This window comes from Micromesistius poutassou (assembly GCF_964030765.1).
Source record: "Micromesistius poutassou genome assembly, chromosome: 23".
Taxonomy (NCBI): domain Eukaryota; kingdom Metazoa; phylum Chordata; class Actinopteri; order Gadiformes; family Gadidae; genus Micromesistius; species Micromesistius poutassou.
Genome location: NC_140293.1, coordinates 9,448,843 through 9,467,400, shown reverse-complemented (window position 1 = coordinate 9,467,400; position 18,558 = coordinate 9,448,843). Strand labels below are relative to the sequence as shown.

The 18,558-nt window shown below is 37.8% G+C and overlaps 41 non-coding genes across 41 annotated transcripts; all 41 read right to left on the bottom strand.

Annotated features, from left to right (window-relative positions):
* Nucleotides 1-103: 103 nt before the first annotated feature.
* AC3HAE_038861 (transfer RNA phenylalanine (anticodon GAA)) lies at nt 104-176 on the bottom strand. Its single transcript has one exon. It is a non-coding gene; the product is annotated as a tRNA-Phe (tRNA).
* Nucleotides 177-529: 353 nt separating this feature from the next.
* Nucleotides 530-602, bottom strand: AC3HAE_038860 (transfer RNA phenylalanine (anticodon GAA)). Its single transcript has one exon. It is a non-coding gene; the product is annotated as a tRNA-Phe (tRNA).
* A 353-nt stretch (nt 603-955) lies between these two features.
* On the bottom strand, nt 956-1,028 carry AC3HAE_038859 (transfer RNA phenylalanine (anticodon GAA)). Its single transcript has one exon. It is a non-coding gene; the product is annotated as a tRNA-Phe (tRNA).
* A 353-nt stretch (nt 1,029-1,381) lies between these two features.
* On the bottom strand, nt 1,382-1,454 carry AC3HAE_038858 (transfer RNA phenylalanine (anticodon GAA)). Its single transcript has one exon. It is a non-coding gene; the product is annotated as a tRNA-Phe (tRNA).
* Nucleotides 1,455-2,448: 994 nt separating this feature from the next.
* Nucleotides 2,449-2,521, bottom strand: AC3HAE_038857 (transfer RNA phenylalanine (anticodon GAA)). The gene has a single exon. It is a non-coding gene; the product is annotated as a tRNA-Phe (tRNA).
* A 353-nt stretch (nt 2,522-2,874) lies between these two features.
* On the bottom strand, nt 2,875-2,947 carry AC3HAE_038856 (transfer RNA phenylalanine (anticodon GAA)). The gene has a single exon. It is a non-coding gene; the product is annotated as a tRNA-Phe (tRNA).
* Nucleotides 2,948-3,300: 353 nt separating this feature from the next.
* On the bottom strand, nt 3,301-3,373 carry AC3HAE_038855 (transfer RNA phenylalanine (anticodon GAA)). The gene has a single exon. It is a non-coding gene; the product is annotated as a tRNA-Phe (tRNA).
* A 353-nt stretch (nt 3,374-3,726) lies between these two features.
* Nucleotides 3,727-3,799, bottom strand: AC3HAE_038854 (transfer RNA phenylalanine (anticodon GAA)). Its single transcript has one exon. It is a non-coding gene; the product is annotated as a tRNA-Phe (tRNA).
* A 778-nt stretch (nt 3,800-4,577) lies between these two features.
* Nucleotides 4,578-4,650, bottom strand: AC3HAE_038852 (transfer RNA phenylalanine (anticodon GAA)). The gene has a single exon. It is a non-coding gene; the product is annotated as a tRNA-Phe (tRNA).
* A 353-nt stretch (nt 4,651-5,003) lies between these two features.
* On the bottom strand, nt 5,004-5,076 carry AC3HAE_038850 (transfer RNA phenylalanine (anticodon GAA)). The gene has a single exon. It is a non-coding gene; the product is annotated as a tRNA-Phe (tRNA).
* A 353-nt stretch (nt 5,077-5,429) lies between these two features.
* On the bottom strand, nt 5,430-5,502 carry AC3HAE_038849 (transfer RNA phenylalanine (anticodon GAA)). Its single transcript has one exon. It is a non-coding gene; the product is annotated as a tRNA-Phe (tRNA).
* A 353-nt stretch (nt 5,503-5,855) lies between these two features.
* AC3HAE_038848 (transfer RNA phenylalanine (anticodon GAA)) lies at nt 5,856-5,928 on the bottom strand. Its single transcript has one exon. It is a non-coding gene; the product is annotated as a tRNA-Phe (tRNA).
* Nucleotides 5,929-6,281: 353 nt separating this feature from the next.
* AC3HAE_038847 (transfer RNA phenylalanine (anticodon GAA)) lies at nt 6,282-6,354 on the bottom strand. Its single transcript has one exon. It is a non-coding gene; the product is annotated as a tRNA-Phe (tRNA).
* A 353-nt stretch (nt 6,355-6,707) lies between these two features.
* Nucleotides 6,708-6,780, bottom strand: trnal-gag (transfer RNA leucine (anticodon GAG)). Its single transcript has one exon. It is a non-coding gene; the product is annotated as a tRNA-Leu (tRNA).
* Nucleotides 6,781-7,132: 352 nt separating this feature from the next.
* Nucleotides 7,133-7,205, bottom strand: AC3HAE_038845 (transfer RNA phenylalanine (anticodon GAA)). Its single transcript has one exon. It is a non-coding gene; the product is annotated as a tRNA-Phe (tRNA).
* A 353-nt stretch (nt 7,206-7,558) lies between these two features.
* AC3HAE_038844 (transfer RNA phenylalanine (anticodon GAA)) lies at nt 7,559-7,631 on the bottom strand. The gene has a single exon. It is a non-coding gene; the product is annotated as a tRNA-Phe (tRNA).
* Nucleotides 7,632-7,984: 353 nt separating this feature from the next.
* On the bottom strand, nt 7,985-8,057 carry AC3HAE_038843 (transfer RNA phenylalanine (anticodon GAA)). The gene has a single exon. It is a non-coding gene; the product is annotated as a tRNA-Phe (tRNA).
* A 353-nt stretch (nt 8,058-8,410) lies between these two features.
* AC3HAE_038841 (transfer RNA phenylalanine (anticodon GAA)) lies at nt 8,411-8,483 on the bottom strand. Its single transcript has one exon. It is a non-coding gene; the product is annotated as a tRNA-Phe (tRNA).
* Nucleotides 8,484-8,835: 352 nt separating this feature from the next.
* AC3HAE_038840 (transfer RNA phenylalanine (anticodon GAA)) lies at nt 8,836-8,908 on the bottom strand. The gene has a single exon. It is a non-coding gene; the product is annotated as a tRNA-Phe (tRNA).
* Nucleotides 8,909-9,261: 353 nt separating this feature from the next.
* Nucleotides 9,262-9,334, bottom strand: AC3HAE_038838 (transfer RNA phenylalanine (anticodon GAA)). Its single transcript has one exon. It is a non-coding gene; the product is annotated as a tRNA-Phe (tRNA).
* Nucleotides 9,335-9,687: 353 nt separating this feature from the next.
* Nucleotides 9,688-9,760, bottom strand: AC3HAE_038837 (transfer RNA phenylalanine (anticodon GAA)). Its single transcript has one exon. It is a non-coding gene; the product is annotated as a tRNA-Phe (tRNA).
* Nucleotides 9,761-10,113: 353 nt separating this feature from the next.
* On the bottom strand, nt 10,114-10,186 carry AC3HAE_038836 (transfer RNA phenylalanine (anticodon GAA)). The gene has a single exon. It is a non-coding gene; the product is annotated as a tRNA-Phe (tRNA).
* A 353-nt stretch (nt 10,187-10,539) lies between these two features.
* Nucleotides 10,540-10,612, bottom strand: AC3HAE_038835 (transfer RNA phenylalanine (anticodon GAA)). Its single transcript has one exon. It is a non-coding gene; the product is annotated as a tRNA-Phe (tRNA).
* Nucleotides 10,613-10,965: 353 nt separating this feature from the next.
* Nucleotides 10,966-11,038, bottom strand: AC3HAE_038834 (transfer RNA phenylalanine (anticodon GAA)). Its single transcript has one exon. It is a non-coding gene; the product is annotated as a tRNA-Phe (tRNA).
* A 352-nt stretch (nt 11,039-11,390) lies between these two features.
* Nucleotides 11,391-11,463, bottom strand: AC3HAE_038833 (transfer RNA phenylalanine (anticodon GAA)). The gene has a single exon. It is a non-coding gene; the product is annotated as a tRNA-Phe (tRNA).
* A 353-nt stretch (nt 11,464-11,816) lies between these two features.
* Nucleotides 11,817-11,889, bottom strand: AC3HAE_038832 (transfer RNA phenylalanine (anticodon GAA)). Its single transcript has one exon. It is a non-coding gene; the product is annotated as a tRNA-Phe (tRNA).
* Nucleotides 11,890-12,242: 353 nt separating this feature from the next.
* On the bottom strand, nt 12,243-12,315 carry AC3HAE_038830 (transfer RNA phenylalanine (anticodon GAA)). Its single transcript has one exon. It is a non-coding gene; the product is annotated as a tRNA-Phe (tRNA).
* Nucleotides 12,316-12,668: 353 nt separating this feature from the next.
* Nucleotides 12,669-12,741, bottom strand: AC3HAE_038829 (transfer RNA phenylalanine (anticodon GAA)). Its single transcript has one exon. It is a non-coding gene; the product is annotated as a tRNA-Phe (tRNA).
* Nucleotides 12,742-13,094: 353 nt separating this feature from the next.
* AC3HAE_038828 (transfer RNA phenylalanine (anticodon GAA)) lies at nt 13,095-13,167 on the bottom strand. Its single transcript has one exon. It is a non-coding gene; the product is annotated as a tRNA-Phe (tRNA).
* Nucleotides 13,168-13,520: 353 nt separating this feature from the next.
* AC3HAE_038826 (transfer RNA phenylalanine (anticodon GAA)) lies at nt 13,521-13,593 on the bottom strand. Its single transcript has one exon. It is a non-coding gene; the product is annotated as a tRNA-Phe (tRNA).
* Nucleotides 13,594-13,945: 352 nt separating this feature from the next.
* AC3HAE_038825 (transfer RNA phenylalanine (anticodon GAA)) lies at nt 13,946-14,018 on the bottom strand. The gene has a single exon. It is a non-coding gene; the product is annotated as a tRNA-Phe (tRNA).
* Nucleotides 14,019-14,371: 353 nt separating this feature from the next.
* AC3HAE_038824 (transfer RNA phenylalanine (anticodon GAA)) lies at nt 14,372-14,444 on the bottom strand. The gene has a single exon. It is a non-coding gene; the product is annotated as a tRNA-Phe (tRNA).
* Nucleotides 14,445-14,797: 353 nt separating this feature from the next.
* AC3HAE_038823 (transfer RNA phenylalanine (anticodon GAA)) lies at nt 14,798-14,870 on the bottom strand. Its single transcript has one exon. It is a non-coding gene; the product is annotated as a tRNA-Phe (tRNA).
* A 778-nt stretch (nt 14,871-15,648) lies between these two features.
* Nucleotides 15,649-15,721, bottom strand: AC3HAE_038822 (transfer RNA phenylalanine (anticodon GAA)). The gene has a single exon. It is a non-coding gene; the product is annotated as a tRNA-Phe (tRNA).
* Nucleotides 15,722-16,074: 353 nt separating this feature from the next.
* On the bottom strand, nt 16,075-16,147 carry AC3HAE_038821 (transfer RNA phenylalanine (anticodon GAA)). Its single transcript has one exon. It is a non-coding gene; the product is annotated as a tRNA-Phe (tRNA).
* A 353-nt stretch (nt 16,148-16,500) lies between these two features.
* AC3HAE_038819 (transfer RNA phenylalanine (anticodon GAA)) lies at nt 16,501-16,573 on the bottom strand. Its single transcript has one exon. It is a non-coding gene; the product is annotated as a tRNA-Phe (tRNA).
* A 353-nt stretch (nt 16,574-16,926) lies between these two features.
* Nucleotides 16,927-16,999, bottom strand: AC3HAE_038818 (transfer RNA phenylalanine (anticodon GAA)). Its single transcript has one exon. It is a non-coding gene; the product is annotated as a tRNA-Phe (tRNA).
* Nucleotides 17,000-17,142: 143 nt separating this feature from the next.
* AC3HAE_038817 (transfer RNA phenylalanine (anticodon GAA)) lies at nt 17,143-17,215 on the bottom strand. The gene has a single exon. It is a non-coding gene; the product is annotated as a tRNA-Phe (tRNA).
* Nucleotides 17,216-17,567: 352 nt separating this feature from the next.
* AC3HAE_038816 (transfer RNA phenylalanine (anticodon GAA)) lies at nt 17,568-17,640 on the bottom strand. Its single transcript has one exon. It is a non-coding gene; the product is annotated as a tRNA-Phe (tRNA).
* A 353-nt stretch (nt 17,641-17,993) lies between these two features.
* AC3HAE_038814 (transfer RNA phenylalanine (anticodon GAA)) lies at nt 17,994-18,066 on the bottom strand. Its single transcript has one exon. It is a non-coding gene; the product is annotated as a tRNA-Phe (tRNA).
* A 353-nt stretch (nt 18,067-18,419) lies between these two features.
* Nucleotides 18,420-18,492, bottom strand: AC3HAE_038813 (transfer RNA phenylalanine (anticodon GAA)). Its single transcript has one exon. It is a non-coding gene; the product is annotated as a tRNA-Phe (tRNA).
* Nucleotides 18,493-18,558: the final 66 nt, after the last annotated feature.

Here is an 18,558-nt window from a genome sequence, read left to right as displayed (position 1 = left end):
AATACCTTAAAAAGTGGGGGGTAAAAATAAATCAAGTTTTACACAAGCCTTAGCAGATCAACACACATGGATTAAAAACCAACAGGTGAGCCTGATGTTCAACTGCCGAAACCAGGGATCGAACCAGGGACATTTAGATCTTCAGTCTAACGCTCTCCCAACTGAGCTATTTCGGCAGTATTTTAAAACAAAAAACCACATTCAATCAGAATAACTTACACTGTGGGGAATAAAAATAAACTTTAACAATAACATTAGAAGTTCAACACTCACAGGAAATTAAAAAAAGATGGCAAATCAAGGCATCCAGAGGATATACTGCCGAAACCAGGGATCGAACCAGGGACATTTAGATCTTCAGTCTAACGCTATCGAAATTGACCTATTTCGGTTTAAAAAAATGCACAAACAAAAGCATTCAAAAAGAATACCTTAAAAAGTGGGGGGTAAAAATAAGCTAACTTTTACACAAGCCTTAGCAGATCAACACACACGGATTAAAAACCAACAGGTGAGCCTGATGTTCAACTGCCGAAACCAGGGATCGAACCAGGGACATTTAGATCTTCAGTCTAACGCTCTCCCAACTGAGCTATTTCGGCACTTCCTTACTACAACCAACCACATTCAATCAGAATAACTTACACTGTGGGGAATAAAAATAAACTTTAACAATAACATTAGAAGTTCAACACTCACAGGAAATTAAAAAAAGATGGCAAATCATGGCATCCAGAGGATATACTGCCGAAACCAGGGATCGAACCAGGGACATTTAAATCTTCAGTCTAACGCTATCGAAATTGACCTATTTCGGTTTAAAAAAATGCACAAACAACAGCATTCAAAAAGAATACCTTAAAAAGTGGGGGGTAAAAATAAACTAACTTTTACACAAGCCTTAGCAGATCAACACACATGGATTAAAAACCAACAGGTGAGCCTGATGTTCAACTGCCGAAACCAGGGATCAAACCAGGGACATTTAGATCTTCAGTCTAACGCTCTCCCAACTGAGCTATTTCGGCACTAGTTTAATACAAAAAACCACATTCAATCAGAATAACTTACACTGTGGGGAATAAAAATAAACTTCAACAACAAGATTAGAAGATCAACACTTACAGGAATTTAAAAAAAGATGGCAAATCATGGCATCCAGAGGATATACTGCCGAAACCAGGGATCGAACCAGGGATATTTAGATCTTCAGTCTAACGCTATCGAAATTGACCTATTTCGGTTTAAAAAAATGCACAAACAACAGCATTCAAAAAGAATACCTTAAAAAGTGGGGGGTAAAAATAAATCAAGTTTTACACAAGCCTTAGCAGATCAACACACATGGATTAAAAACCAACAGGTGAGCCTGATGTTCAACTGCCGAAACCAGGGATCGAACCAGGGACATTTAGATCTTCAGTCTAACGCTCTCCCAACTGAGCTATTTCGGCACTATCAAACTACAACCAACCACAATCAATCAGAATAATTTACACTGTGGGGAATAAAAATAAACTTTAACAATAACATTAGAAGTTCAACACTCACAGGAAATTAAAAAAGAAGGCAAATCATGGCATACAGAGCATATACTGCCAAAAACCGGGATCGAACCAGGGACATTTAGATCTTCAGTCTAACGCTCTCCCAACTGAGCTATTTCGGCACTGTTTTAAAACAAAAAACCACATTCAATCAGAATAACTTACACTGTGGGGAATAAAAATAAACTTTAACAATAACATTAGAAGTTCAACACTCACAGGAAATTAAAAAAAGATGGTAAATCAAGGCATCCAGAGGATATACTGCCGAAACCAGGGATCGAACCAGGGACATTTAGATCTTCAGTCTAACGCTATCGAAATTGACCTATTTCGGTTTAAAAAAATGCACAAACAACAGCATTCAAAAAGAATACCTTAAAAAGTGGGGGGTAAAAATAAACTAACTTTTACACAAGCCTTAGCAGATCAACACACATGGATTAAAAACCAACAGGTGAGCCTGATGTTCAACTGCCGAAACCAGGGATCAAACCAGGGACATTTAGATCTTCAGTCTAACGCTCTCCCAACTGAGCTATTTCTGCACTACCTTCCTACAACCAACCACATTCAATCAGAATAACTTACACTGTGGGGAATAAAAATAAACTTTAACAATAACATTAGAAGTTCAACACTCACAGGAAATTAAAAAAAGAAGGCAAATCATGGCATACAGAGCATATACTGCCGAAAACAGGGATCGAACCAGGGATATTTAGATCTTCAGTCTAACGCTATTGAAATTGACCTATTTCGGTTTAAAAAAATGCACAAACAACAGCTTTCAAAAAGAATACCTTAAAAAGTGGGGGGTAAAAATAAATCAAGTTTTACACAAGCCTTAGCAGATCAACACACATGGATTAAAAACCAACAGGTGAGCCTGATGTTCAACTGCCGAAACCAGGGATCGAACCAGGGACATTTAGATCTTCAGTCTAACGCTCTCCCAACTGAGCTATTTCGGCACTATTTTAAAACAAAAAACCACATTCAATCAGAATAACTTACACTGTGGGGAATAAAAATAAACTTTAACAATAACATTAGAAGTTCAACACTCACAGGAAATTAAAAAAAGATGGCAAATCAAGGCATCCAGAGGATATACTGCCGAAACCAGGGATCGAACCAGGGACATTTAGATCTTCAGTCTAACGCTATCGAAATTGACCTATTTCGGTTTAAAAAAATGCACAAACAACAGCATTCAAAAAGAATACCTTAAAAAGTGGGGGGTAAAAATAAGCTAACTTTTACACAAGCCTTAGCAGATCAACACACACGGATTAAAAACCAACAGGTGAGCCTGATGTTCAACTGCCGAAACCAGGGATCGAACCAGGGACATTTAGATCTTCAGTCTAACGCTCTCCCAACTGAGCTATTTCGGCACTACCTTACTACAACCAACCACAGTCAATCAGAATAACTTACACTGTGGGGAATAAAAATAAACTTTAACAATAACATTAGAAGTTCAACACTCACAGGAAATTAAAAAAAGATGGCAAATCATGGCATCCAGAGGATATACTGCCGAAACCAGGGATCGAACCAGGGACATTTAGATCTTCAGTCTAACGCTATCGAAATTGACCTATTTCGGTTTAAAAAAATGCACAAACAACAGCTTTCAAAAAGAATACCTTAAAAAGTGGGGGGTAAAAATAAATCAAGTTTTACACAAGCCTTAGCAGATCAACACACATGGATTAAAAACCAACAGGTGAGCCTGATGTTCAACTGCCGAAACCAGGGATCGAACCAGGGACATTTAGATCTTCAGTCTAACGCTCTCCCAACTGAGCTATTTCGGCACTATTGTAAAACAAAAAACCACATTCAATCAGAATAACTTACACTGTGGGGAATAAAAATAAACTTTAACAATAACATTAGAAGTTCAACACTCACAGGAAATTAAAAAAAGATGGCAAATCAAGGCATCCAGAGGATATACTGCCGAAACCAGGGATCGAACCAGGGACATTTAGATCTTCAGTCTAACGCTATCGAAATTGACCTATTTCGGTTTAAAAAAATGCACAAACAACAGCATTCAAAAAGAATACCTTAAAAAGTGGGGGGTAAAAATAAATCAAGTTTTACACAAGCCTTAGCAGATCAACACACATGGATTAAAAACCAACAGGTGAGCCTGATGTTCAACTGCCGAAACCAGGGATCGAACCAGGGACATTTAGATCTTCAGTCTAACGCTCTCCCAACTGAGCTATTTCGGCACTATCTAGCTACAACCAACCACATTGAATCAGAATAACTTACACTGTGGGGAATAAAAATATACTTTAACAATAACATTAGAAGTTCAACACTCACAGGAAATTAAAAAAGAAGGCAAATCATGGCATACAGAGCATATACTGCCAAAAACAGGGATCGAACCAGGGACATTTAGATCTTCAGTCTAACGCTATCGAAATTGACCTATTTCGGTTTAAAAAAATGCACAAACAACAGCATTCAAAAAGAATACCTTAAAAAGTGGGGGGTAAAAATAAACTAACTTTTACACAAGCCTTAGCAGATCAACACACATGGATTAAAAACCAACAGGTGAGCCTGATGTTCAACTGCCGAAACCAGGGATCAAACCAGGGACATTTAGATCTTCAGTCTAACGCTCTCCCAACTGAGCTATTTCGGCACTATCTTACTACAACCAACCACATTCAATCAGAATAGCTTACACTGTGGGGAATAAAAATAAACTTTAACAATAACATTAGAAGTTCAACACTCACAGGAAATTAAAAAAAGAAGGCAAATCATGGCATACAGAGCATATACTGCCGAAAACAGGGATCGAACCAGGGATATTTAGATCTTCAGTCTAACGCTATTGAAATTGACCTATTTCGGTTTAAAAAAATGCACAAACAACAGCTTTCGAAAAGAATACCTTAAAAAGTGGGGGGTAAAAATAAATCAAGTTTTACACAAGCCTTAGCAGATCAACACACATGGATTAAAAACCAACAGGTGAGCCTGATGTTCAACTGCCGAAACCAGGGATCGAACCAGGGACATTTAGATCTTCAGTCTAACGCTCTCCCAACTGAGCTATTTCGGCAGTATTTTAAAACAAAAAACCACATTCAATCAGAATAACTTACACTGTGGGGAATAAAAATAAACTTTAACAATAACATTAGAAGTTCAACACTCACAGGAAATTAAAAAAAGATGGCAAATCAAGGCATCCAGAGGATATACTGCCGAAACCAGGGATCGAACCAGGGACATTTAGATCTTCAGTCTAACGCTATCGAAATTGACCTATTTCGGTTTAAAAAAATGCACAAACAAAAGCATTCAAAAAGAATACCTTAAAAAGTGGGGGGTAAAAATAAGCTAACTTTTACACAAGCCTTAGCAGATCAACACACACGGATTAAAAACCAACAGGTGAGCCTGATGTTCAACTGCCGAAACCAGGGATCGAACCAGGGACATTTAGATCTTCAGTCTAACGCTCTCCCAACTGAGCTATTTCGGCACTACCTTACTACAACCAACCACATTCAATCAGAATAACTTACACTGTGGGGAATAAAAATAAACTTTAACAATAACATTAGAAGTTCAACACTCACAGGAAATTAAAAAAAGATGGCAAATCATGGCATCCAGAGGATATACTGCCGAAACCAGGGATCGAACCAGGGACATTTAAATCTTCAGTCTAACGCTATCGAAATTGACCTATTTCGGTTTAAAAAAATGCACAAACAACAGCTTTCAAAAAGAATACCTTAAAAAGTGGGGGGTAAAAATAAATCAAGTTTTACACAAGCCTTAGCAGATCAACACACATGGATTAAAAACCAACAGGTGAGCCTGATGTTCAACTGCCGAAACCAGGGATTGAACCAGGGACATTTAGATCTTCAGTCTAACGCTCTCCCAACTGAGCTATTTCGGCAGTATTTTAAAACAAAAAACCACATTCAATCAGAATAACTTACACTGTGGGGAATAAAAATAAACTTTAACAATAACATTAGAAGTTCAACACTCACAGGAAATTAAAAAAAGATGGCAAATCAAGGCATCCAGAGGATATACTGCCGAAACCAGGGATCGAACCAGGGACATTTAGATCTTCAGTCTAACGCTATCGAAATTGACCTATTTCGGTTTAAAAAAATGCACAAACAACAGCATTCAAAAAGAATACCTTAAAAAGTGGGGGGTAAAAATAAGCTAACTTTTACACAAGCCTTAGCAGATCAACACACACGGATTAAAAACCAACAGGTGAGCCTGATGTTCAACTGCCGAAACCAGGGATCGAACCAGGGACATTTAGATCTTCAGTCTAACGCTCTCCCAACTGAGCTATTTCGGCACTAACTTACTACAACCAACCACATTCAATCAGAATAACTTACACTGTGGGGAATAAAAATAAACTTTAACAATAACATTAGAAGTTCAACACTCACAGGAAATTAAAAAAAGATGGCAAATCATGGCATCCAGAGGATATACTGCCGAAACCAGGGATCGAACCAGGGACATTTAGATCTTCAGTCTAACGCTATCGAAATTGACCTATTTCGGTTTAAAAAAATGCACAAACAACAGCTTTCAAAAAGAATACCTTAAAAAGTGGGGGGTAAAAATAAATCAAGTTTTACACAAGCCTTAGCAGATCAACACACATGGATTAAAAACCAACAGGTGAGCCTGATGTTCAACTGCCGAAACCAGGGATCGAACCAGGGACATTTAGATCTTCAGTCTAACGCTCTCCCAACTGAGCTATTTCGGCACTATTTTAAAACAAAAAACCACATTCAATCAGAATAACTTACACTGTGGGGAATAAAAATAAACTTTAACAATAACATTAGAAGTTCAACACTCACAGGAAATTAAAAAAAGATGGCAAATCAAGGCATCCAGAGGATATACTGCCGAAACCAGGGATCGAACCAGGGACATTTAGATCTTCAGTCTAACGCTATCGAAATTGACCTATTTCGGTTTAAAAAAATGCACAAACAACAGCATTCAAAAAGAATACCTTAAAAAGTGGGGGGTAAAAATAAATCAAGTTTTACACAAGCCTTAGCAGATCAACACACATGGATTAAAAACCAACAGGTGAGCCTGATGTTCAACTGCCGAAACCAGGGATCGAACCATGGACATTTAGATCCTCAGTCTAACGCTCTCCCAACTGAGCTATTTCGGCACTATCTAGCTACAACCAACCACATTGAATCAGAATAACTTACACTGTGGGGAATAAAAATAAACTTTAACAATAACATTAGAAGTTCAACACTCACAGGAAATTAAAAAAGAAGGCAAATCATGGCATACAGAGCATATACTGCCAAAAACAGGGATCGAACCAGGGACATTTAGATCTTCAGTCTAACGCTATCGAAATTGACCTATTTCGGTTTAAAAAAATGCACAAACAACAGCATTCAAAAAGAATACCTTAAAAAGTGGGGGGTAAAAATAAACTAACTTTTACACAAGCCTTAGCAGATCAACACACATGGATTAAAAACCAACAGGTGAGCCTGATGTTCAACTGCCGAAACCAGGGATCGAACCAGGGACATTTAGATCTTCAGTCTAACGCTCTCCCAACTGAGCTATTTCGGCACTATTTTAATACAAAAAACCACATTCAATCAGAATAACTTACACTGTGGGGAATAAAAATAAACTTCAACAACAAGATTAGAAGATCAACACTTACAGGAATTTAAAAAAAGATGGCAAATCATGGCATCCAGAGGATATACTGCCGAAACCAGGGATCGAACCAGGGATATTTAGATCTTCAGTCTAACGCTATCGAAATTGACCTATTTCGGTTTAAAAAAATGCACAAACAACAGCATTCAAAAAGAATACCTTAAAAAGTGGGGGGTAAAAATAAATCAAGTTTTACACAAGCCTTAGCAGATCAACACACATGGATTAAAAACCAACAGGTGAGCCTGATGTTCAACTGCCGAAACCAGGGATCGAACCAGGGACATTTAGATCTTCAGTCTAACGCTCTCCCAACTGAGCTATTTCGGCACTATTTTAAAACAAAAAACCACATTCAATCAGAATAACTTACACTGTGGGGAATAAAAATAAACTTTAACAATAACATTAGAAGTTCAACACTCACAGGAAATTAAAAAAAGATGGCAAATCAAGGCATCCAGAGGATATACTGCCGAAACCAGGGATCGAACCAGGGACATTTAGATCTTCAGTCTAACGCTATCGAAATTGACCTATTTCGGTTTAAAAAAATGCACAAACAACAGCATTCAAAAAGAATACCTTAAAAAGTGGGGGGTAAAAATAAGCTAACTTTTACACAAGCCTTAGCAGATCAACACACACGGATTAAAAACCAACAGGTGAGCCTGATGTTCAACTGCCGAAACCAGGGATCGAACCAGGGACATTTAGATCTTCAGTCTAACGCTCTCCCAACTGAGCTATTTCGGCACTACCTTACTACAACCAACCACATTGAATCAGAATAACTTACACTGTGGGGAATAAAAATAAACTTTAACAATAACATTAGAAGTTCAACACTCACAGGAAATTAAAAAAAGATGGCAAATCATGGCATCCAGAGGATATACTGCCGAAACCAGGGATCGAACCAGGGACATTTAGATCTTCAGTCTAACGCTATCGAAATTGACCTATTTCGGTTTAAAAAAATGCACAAACAACAGCTTTCAAAAAGAATACCTTAAAAAGTGGGGGGTAAAAATAAATCAAGTTTTACACAAGCCTTAGCAGATCAACACACATGGATTAAAAACCAACAGGTGAGCCTGATGTTCAACTGCCGAAACCAGGGATCGAACCAGGGACATTTAGATCTTCAGTCTAACGCTCTCCCAACTGAGCTATTTCGGCACTATCTAGCTACAACCAACCACATTGAATCAGAATAACTTACACTGTGGGGAATAAAAATAAACTTTAACAATAACATTAGAAGTTCAACACTCACAGGAAATTAAAAAAGAAGGCAAATCATGGCATACAGAGCATATACTGCCAAAAACAGGGATCGAACCAGGGACATTTAGATCTTCAGTCTAACGCTATCGAAATTGACCTATTTCGGTTTAAAAAAATGCACAAACAACAGCATTCAAAAAGAATACCTTAAAAAGTGGGGGGTAAAAATAAACTAACTTTTACACAAGCCTTAGCAGATCAACACACATGGATTAAAAACCAACAGGTGAGCCTGATGTTCAACTGCCGAAACCAGGGATCGAACCAGGGACATTTAGATCTTCAGTCTAACGCTCTCCCAACTGAGCTATTTCGGCAGTATTTTAAAACAAAAAACCACATTCAATCAGAATAACTTACACTGTGGGGAATAAAAATAAACTTTAACAATAACATTAGAAGTTCAACACTCACAGGAAATTAAAAAAAGATGGCAAATCAAGGCATCCAGAGGATATACTGCCGAAACCAGGGATCGAACCAGGGACATTTAGATCTTCAGTCTAACGCTATCGAAATTGACCTATTTCGGTTTAAAAAAATGCACAAACAACAGCATTCAAAAAGAATACCTTAAAAAGTGGGGGGTAAAAATAAGCTAACTTTTACACAAGCCTTAGCAGATCAACACACACGGATTAAAAACCAACAGGTGAGCCTGATGTTCAACTGCCGAAACCAGGGATCGAACCAGGGACATTTAGATCTTCAGTCTAACACTCTCCCAACTGAGCTATTTCGGCACTACCTTACTACAACCAACCACATTCAATCAGAATAACTTACACTGTGGGGAATAAAAATAAACTTTAACAATAACATTAGAAGTTCAACACTCACAGGAAATTAAAAAAAGATGGCAAATCATGGCATCCAGAGGATATACTGCCGAAACCAGGGATCGAACCAGGGACATTTAGATCTTCAGTCTAACGCTATCGAAATTGACCTATTTCGGTTTAAAAAAATGCACAAACAACAGCTTTCAAAAAGAATACCTTAAAAAGTGGGGGGTAAAAATAAATCAAGTTTTACACAAGCCTTAGCAGATCAACACACATGGATTAAAAACCAACAGGTGAGCCTGATGTTCAACTGCCGAAACCAGGGATCGAACCAGGGACATTTAGATCTTCAGTCTAACGCTCTCCCAACTGAGCTATTTCGGCAGTATTTTAAAACAAAAAACCACATTCAATCAGAATAACTTACACTGTGGGGAATAAAAATAAACTTTAACAATAACATTAGAAGTTCAACACTCACAGGAAATTAAAAAAAGATGGCAAATCAAGGCATCCAGAGGATATACTGCCGAAACCAGGGATCGAACCAGGGACATTTAGATCTTCAGTCTAACGCTATCGAAATTGACCTATTTCGGTTTAAAAAAATGCACAAACAACAGCATTCAAAAAGAATACCTTAAAAAGTGGGGGGTAAAAATAAGCTAACTTTTACACAAGCCTTAGCAGATCAACACACACGGATTAAAAACCAACAGGTGAGCCTGATGTTCAACTGCCGAAACCAGGGATCGAACCAGGGACATTTAGATCTTCAGTCTAACGCTCTCCCAACTGAGCTATTTCGGCACTACCTTACTACAACCAACCACATTCAATCAGAATAACTTACACTGTGGGGAATAAAAATAAACTTTAACAATAACATTAGAAGTTCAACACTCACAGGAAATTAAAAAAAGATGGCAAATCATGGCATCCAGAGGATATACTGCCGAAACCAGGGATCGAACCAGGGACATTTAGATCTTCAGTCTAACGCTATCGAAATTGACCTATTTCGGTTTAAAAAAATGCACAAACAACAGCTTTCAAAAAGAATACCTTAAAAAGTGGGGGGTAAAAATAAATCAAGTTTTACACAAGCCTTAGCAGATCAACACACATGGATTAAAAACCAACAGGTGAGCCTGATGTTCAACTGCCGAAACCAGGGATCGAACCAGGGACATTTAGATCTTCAGTCTAACGCTCTCCCAACTGAGCTATTTCGGCACTATTTTAAAACAAAAAACCACATTCAATCAGAATAACTTACACTGTGGGGAATAAAAATAAACTTTAACAATAACATTAGAAGTTCAACACTCACAGGAAATTAAAAAAAGATGGCAAATCAAGGCATCCAGAGGATATACTGCCGAAACCAGGGATCGAACCAGGGACATTTAGATCTTCAGTCTAACGCTATCGAAATTGACCTATTTCGGTTTAAAAAAATGCACAAACAACAGCATTCAAAAAGAATACCTTAAAAAGTGGGGGGTAAAAATAAATCAAGTTTTACACAAGCCTTAGCAGATCAACACACATGGATTAAAAACCAACAGGTGAGCCTGATGTTCAACTGCCGAAACCAGGGATCGAACCAGGGACATTTAGATCTTCAGTCTAACGCTCTCCCAACTGAGCTATTTCGGCACTATCTAGCTATAACCAACCACATTGAATCAGAATAACTTACACTGTGGGGAATAAAAATAAACTTTAACAATAACATTAGAAGTTCAACACTCACAGGAAATTAAAAAAGAAGGCAAATCATGGCATACAGAGCATATACTGCCAAAAACAGGGATCGAACCAGGGACATTTAGATCTTCAGTCTAACGCTATCGAAATTGACCTATTTCGGTTTAAAAAAATGCACAAACAACAGCATTCAAAAAGAATACCTTAAAAAGTGGGGGGTAAAAATAAACTAACTTTTACACAAGCCTTAGCAGATCAACACACATGGATTAAAAACCAACAGGTGAGCCTGATGTTCAACTGCCGAAACCAGGGATCGAACCAGGGACATTTAGATCTTCAGTCTAACGCTCTCCCAACTGAGCTATTTCGGCACTATTTTAAAACAAAAAACCACATTCAATCAGAATAACTTACACTGTGGGGAATAAAAATAAACTTTAACAATAACATTAGAAGTTCAACACTCACAGGAAATTAAAAAAAGATGGCAAATCAAGGCATCCAGAGGATATACTGCCGAAACCAGGGATCGAACCAGGGACATTTAGATCTTCAGTCTAACGCTATCGAAATTGACCTATTTCGGTTTAAAAAAATGCACAAACAACAGCATTCAAAAAGAATACCTTAAAAAGTGGGGGGTAAAAATAAGCTAACTTTTACACAAGCCTTAGCAGATCAACACACACGGATTAAAAACCAACAGGTGAGCCTGATGTTCAACTGCCGAAACCAGGGATCGAACCAGGGACATTTAGATCTTCAGTCTAACACTCTCCCAACTGAGCTATTTCGGCACTATCTTACTACAACCAACCACATTCAATCAGAATAACTTACACTGTGGGGAATAAAAATAAACTTTAACAATAACATTAGAAGTTCAACACTCACAGGAAATTAAAAAAAGAAGGCAAATCATGGCATACAGAGCATATACTGCCGAAAACAGGGATCGAACCAGGGATATTTAGATCTTCAGTCTAACGCTATCGAAATTGACCTATTTCGGTTTAAAAAAATGCACAAACAACAGCTTTCAAAAAGAATACCTTAAAAAGTGGGGGGTAAAAATAAATCAAGTTTTACACAAGCCTTAGCAGATCAACACACATGGATTAAAAACCAACAGGTGAGCCTGATGTTCAACTGCCGAAACCAGGGATCGAACCAGGGACATTTAGATCTTCAGTCTAACGCTCTCCCAACTGAGCTATTTCGGCAGTATTTTAAAACAAAAAACCACATTCAATCAGAATAACTTACACTGTGGGGAATAAAAATAAACTTTAACAATAACATTAGAAGTTCAACACTCACAGGAAATTAAAAAAAGATGGCAAATCAAGGCATCCAGAGGATATACTGCCGAAACCAGGGATCGAACCAGGGACATTTAGATCTTCAGTCTAACGCTATCGAAATTGACCTATTTCGGTTTAAAAAAATGCACAAACAAAAGCATTCAAAAAGAATACCTTAAAAAGTGGGGGGTAAAAATAAGCTAACTTTTACACAAGCCTTAGCAGATCAACACACACGGATTAAAAACCAACAGGTGAGCCTGATGTTCAACTGCCGAAACCAGGGATCGAACCAGGGACATTTAGATCTTCAGTCTAACGCTCTCCCAACTGAGCTATTTCGGCACTACCTTACTACAACCAACCACATTCAATCAGAATAACTTACACTGTGGGGAATAAAAATAAACTTTAACAATAACATTAGAAGTTCAACACTCACAGGAAATTAAAAAAAGATGGCAAATCATGGCATCCAGAGGATATACTGCCGAAACCAGGGATCGAACCAGGGACATTTAAATCTTCAGTCTAACGCTATCGAAATTGACCTATTTCGGTTTAAAAAAATGCACAAACAACAGCTTTCAAAAAGAATACCTTAAAAAGTGGGGGGTAAAAATAAATCAAGTTTTACACAAGCCTTAGCAGATCAACACACATGGATTAAAAACCAACAGGTGAGCCTGATGTTCAACTGCCGAAACCAGGGATCGAACCAGGGACATTTAGATCTTCAGTCTAACGCTCTCCCAACTGAGCTATTTCGGCAGTATTTTAAAACAAAAAACCACATTCAATCAGAATAACTTACACTGTGGGGAATAAAAATAAACTTTAACAATAACATTAGAAGTTCAACACTCACAGGAAATTAAAAAAAGATGGCAAATCAAGGCATCCAGAGGATATACTGCCGAAACCAGGGATCGAACCAGGGACATTTAGATCTTCAGTCTAACGCTATCGAAATTGACCTATTTCGGTTTAAAAAAATGCACAAACAACAGCATTCAAAAAGAATACCTTAAAAAGTGGGGGGTAAAAATAAGCTAACTTTTACACAAGCCTTAGCAGATCAACACACACGGATTAAAAACCAACAGGTGAGCCTGATGTTCAACTGCCGAAACCAGGGATCGAACCAGGGACATTTAGATCTTCAGTCTAACGCTCTCCCAACTGAGCTATTTCGGCACTATCTAGCTACAACCAACCACATTGAATCAGAATAACTTACACTGTGGGGAATAAAAATAAACTTTAACAATAACATTAGAAGTTCAACACTCACAGGAAATTAAAAAAGAAGGCAAATCATGGCATACAGAGCATATACTGCCAAAAACAGGGATCGAACCAGGGACATTTAGATCTTCAGTCTAACGCTATCGAAATTGACCTATTTCGGTTTAAAAAAATGCACAAACAACAGCATTCAAAAAGAATACCTTAAAAAGTGGGGGGTAAAAATAAACTAACTTTTACACAAGCCTTAGCAGATCAACACACATGGATTAAAAACCAACAGGTGAGCCTGATGTTCAACTGCCGAAACCAGGGATCGAACCAGGGACATTTAGATCTTCAGTCTAACGCTCTCCCAACTGAGCTATTTCGGCACTATTTTAATACAAAAAACCACATTCAATCAGAATAACTTACACTGTGGGGAATAAAAATAAACTTCAACAACAAGATTAGAAGATCAACACTTACAGGAATTTAAAAAAAGATGGCAAATCATGGCATCCAGAGGATATACTGCCGAAACCAGGGATCGAACCAGGGATATTTAGATCTTCAGTCTAACGCTATCGAAATTGACCTATTTCGGTTTAAAAAAATGCACAAACAACAGCATTCAAAAAGAATACCTTAAAAAGTGGGGGGTAAAAATAAATCAAGTTTTACACAAGCCTTAGCAGATCAACACACATGGATTAAAAACCAACAGGTGAGCCTGATGTTCAACTGCCGAAACCAGGGATCGAACCAGGGACATTTAGATCTTCAGTCTAACGCTCTCCCAACTGAGCTATTTCGGCACTATTTTAAAACAAAAAACCACATTCAATCAGAATAACTTACACTGTGGGGAATAAAAATAAACTTTAACAATAACATTAGAAGTTCAACACTCACAGGAAATTAAAAAAAGATGGCAAATCAAGGCATCCAGAGGATATACTGCCGAAACCAGGGATCGAACCAGGGACATTTAGATCTTCAGTCTAACGCTATCGAAATTGACCTATTTCGGTTTAAAAAAATGCACAAACAACAGCATTCAAAAAGAATACCTTAAAAAGTGGGGGGTAAAAATAAATCAAGTTTTACACAAGCCTTAGCAGATCAACACACATGGATTAAAAACCAACAGGTGAGCCTGATGTTCAACTGCCGAAACCAGGGATCGAACCAGGGACATTTAGATCTTCAGTCTAACGCTCTCCCAACTGAGCTATTTCGGCACTATCTAACTACAACCAACCACATTGAATCAGAATAACTTACACTGTGGGGAATAAAAATAAACTTTAACAATAACATTAGAAGTTCAACACTCACAGGAAATTAAAAAAGAAGGCAAATCATGGCATACAGAGCATATACTGCCAAAAACAGGGATCGAACCAGGGACATTTAGATCTTCAGTCTAACGCTATCGAAATTGACCTATTTCGGTTTAAAAAAATGCACAAACAACAGCATTCAAAAAGAATACCTTAAAAAGTGGGGGGTAAAAATAAACTAACTTTTACACAAGCCTTAGCAGATCAACACACATGGATTAAAAACCAACAGGTGAGCCTGATGTTCAACTGCCGAAACCAGGGATCAAACCAGGGACATTTAGATCTTCAGTCTAACGCTCTCCCAACTGAGCTATTTCGGCACTATCTTACTACAACCAACCACATTCAATCAGAATAACTTACACTGTGGGGAATAAAAATAAACTTTAACAATAACATTAGAAGTTCAACACTCACAGGAAATTAAAAAAAGAAGGCAAATCATGGCATACAGAGCATATACTGCCGAAAACAGGGATCGAACCAGGGATATTTAGATCTTCAGTCTAACGCTATCGAAATTGACCTATTTCGGTTTAAAAAAATGCACAAACAACAGCTTTCAAAAAGAATACCTTAAAAAGTGGGGGGTAAAAATAAATCAAGTTTTACACAAGCCTTAGCAGATCAACACACATGGATTAAAAACCAACAGGTGAGCCTGATGTTCAACTGCCGAAACCAGGGATCGAACCAGGGACATTTAGATCTTCAGTCTAACGCTCTCCCAACTGAGCTATTTCGGCAGTATTTTAAAACAAAAAACCACATTCAATCAGAATAACTTACACTGTGGGGAATAAAAATAAACTTTAACAATAACATTAGAAGTTCAACACTCACAGGAAATTAAAAAAAGATGGCAAATCAAGGCATCCAGAGGATATACTGCCGAAACCAGGGATCGAACCAGGGACATTTAGATCTTCAGTCTAACGCTATCGAAATTGACCTATTTCGGTTTAAAAAAATGCACAAACAACAGCATTCAAAAAGAATACCTTAAAAAGTGGGGGGTAAAAATAAGCTAACTTTTACACAAGCCTTAGCAGATCAACACACACGGATTAAAAACCAACAGGTGAGCCTGATGTTCAACTGCCGAAACCAGGGATCGAACCAGGGACATTTAGATCTTCAGTCTAACACTCTCCCAACTGAGCTATTTCGGCACTACCTTACTACAACCAACCACATTCAATCAGAATAACTTACACTGTGGGGAATAAAAATAAACTTTAACAATAACATTAGAAGTTCAACACTCACAGGAAATTAAAAAAAGATGGCAAATCATGGCATCCAGAGGATATACTGCCGAAACCAGGGATCGAACCAGGGACATTTAGATCTTCAGTCTAACGCTATCGAAATTGACCTATTTCGGTTTAAAAAAATGCACAAACAACAGCTTTCAAAAAGAATACCTTAAAAAGTGGGGGGTAAAAATAAATCAAGTTTTACACAAGCCTTAGCAGATCAACACACATGGATTAAAAACCAACAGGTGAGCCTGATGTTCAACTGCCGAAACCAGGGATCGAACCAGGGACATTTAGATCTTCAGTCTAACGCTCTCCCAACTGAGCTATTTCGGCAGTATTTTAAAACAAAAAACCACATTCAATCAGAATAACTTACACTGTGGGGAATAAAAATAAACTTTAACAATAACATTAGAAGTTCAACACTCACAGGAAATTAAAAAAAGATGGCAAATCAAGGCATCCAGAGGATATACTGCCGAAACCAGGGATCGAACCAGGGACATTTAGATCTTCAGTCTAACGCTATCGAAATTGACCTATTTCGGTTTAAAAAAATGCACAAACAACAGCATTCAAAAAGAATACCTTAAAAAGTGGGGGGTAAAAATAAGCTAACTTTTACACAAGCCTTAGCAGATCAACACACACGGATTAAAAACCAACAGGTGAGCCTGATGTTCAACTGCCGAAACCAGGGATCGAACCAGGGACATTTAGATCTTCAGTCTAACGCTCTCCCAACTGAGCTATTTCGGCACTACCGTACTACAACCAACCACATTCAATCAGAATAACTTACACTGTGGGGAATAAAAATAAACTTTAACAATAACATTAGAAGTTCAACACTCACAGGAAATTAAAAAAAGATGGCAAATCATGGCATCCAGAGGATATACTGCCGAAACCAGGGATCGAACCAGGGACATTTAGATCTTCAGTCTAACGCTCTCCCAACTGAGCTATTTCGGCACTATCTAGCTACAACCAACCACATTGAATCAGAATAACTTACACTGTGGGGAATAAAAATAAACTTTAACAATAACATTAGAAGTTCAACACTCACAGGAAATTAAAAAAGAAGGCAAATCATGGCATACAGAGCATATACTGCCAAAAACAGGGATCGAACCAGGGACATTTAGATCTTCAGTCTAACGCTATCGAAATTGACCTATTTCGGTTTAAAAAAATGCACAAACAACAGCATTCAAAAAGAATACCTTAAAAAGTGGGGGGTAAAAATAAACTAACTTTTACACAAGCCTTAGCAGATCAACACACATGGATTAAAAACCAACAGGTGAGCCTGATGTTCAACTGCCGAAACCAGGGATCGAACCAGGGACATTTAGATCTTCAGTCTAACGCTCTCCCAACTGAGCTATTTCGGCACTTATTTAAAACAAAAAACCACATTCAATCAGAATAACTTACACTGTGGGGAATAAAAATAAACTTTAACAATAACATTAGAAGTTCAACACTCACAGGAAATTAAAAAAAGATGGCAAATCAAGGCATCCAGAGGATATACTGCCGAAACCAGGGATCGAACCAGGGACATTTAGATCTTCAGTCTAACGCTATCGAAATTGACCTATTTCGGTTTAAAAAAATTCACAAACAACAGCATTCAAAAAGAATACCTTAAAAAGTGGGGGGTAAAAATAAGCTAACTTTTACACAAGCCTTAGCAGATCAACACACACGGATTAAAAACCAACAGGTGAGCCTGATGTTCAACTGCCGAAACCAGGGATCGAACCAGGGACATTTAGATCTTCAGTCTAACGCTCTCCCAACTGAGCTATTTCGGCACTACCTTACTACAACCAACCACATTCAATCAGAATAACTTACACTGTGGGGAATAAAAATAAACTTTAACAGTAACATTAGAAGTTCAACACTCACAGGAAATTAAAAAAAGATGGCAAATCATGGCATCCAGAGGATATACTGCCGAAACCAGGGATCGAACCAGGGACATTTAGATCTTCAGTCTAACGCTATCGAAATTGACCTATTTCGGTTTAAAAAAATGCACAAACAACAGCTTTCAAAAAGAATACCTTAAAAAGTGGGGGGTAAAAATAAATCAAGTTTTACACAAGCCTTAGCAGATCAACACACATGGATTAAAAACCAACAGGTGAGCCTGATGTTCAACTGCCGAAACCAGGGATCGAACCAGGGACATTTAGATCTTCAGTCTAACGCTCTCCCAACTGAGCTATTTCGGCACTATTTTAAAACAAAAAACCACATTCAATCAGAATAACTTACACTGTGGGGAATAAAAATAAACT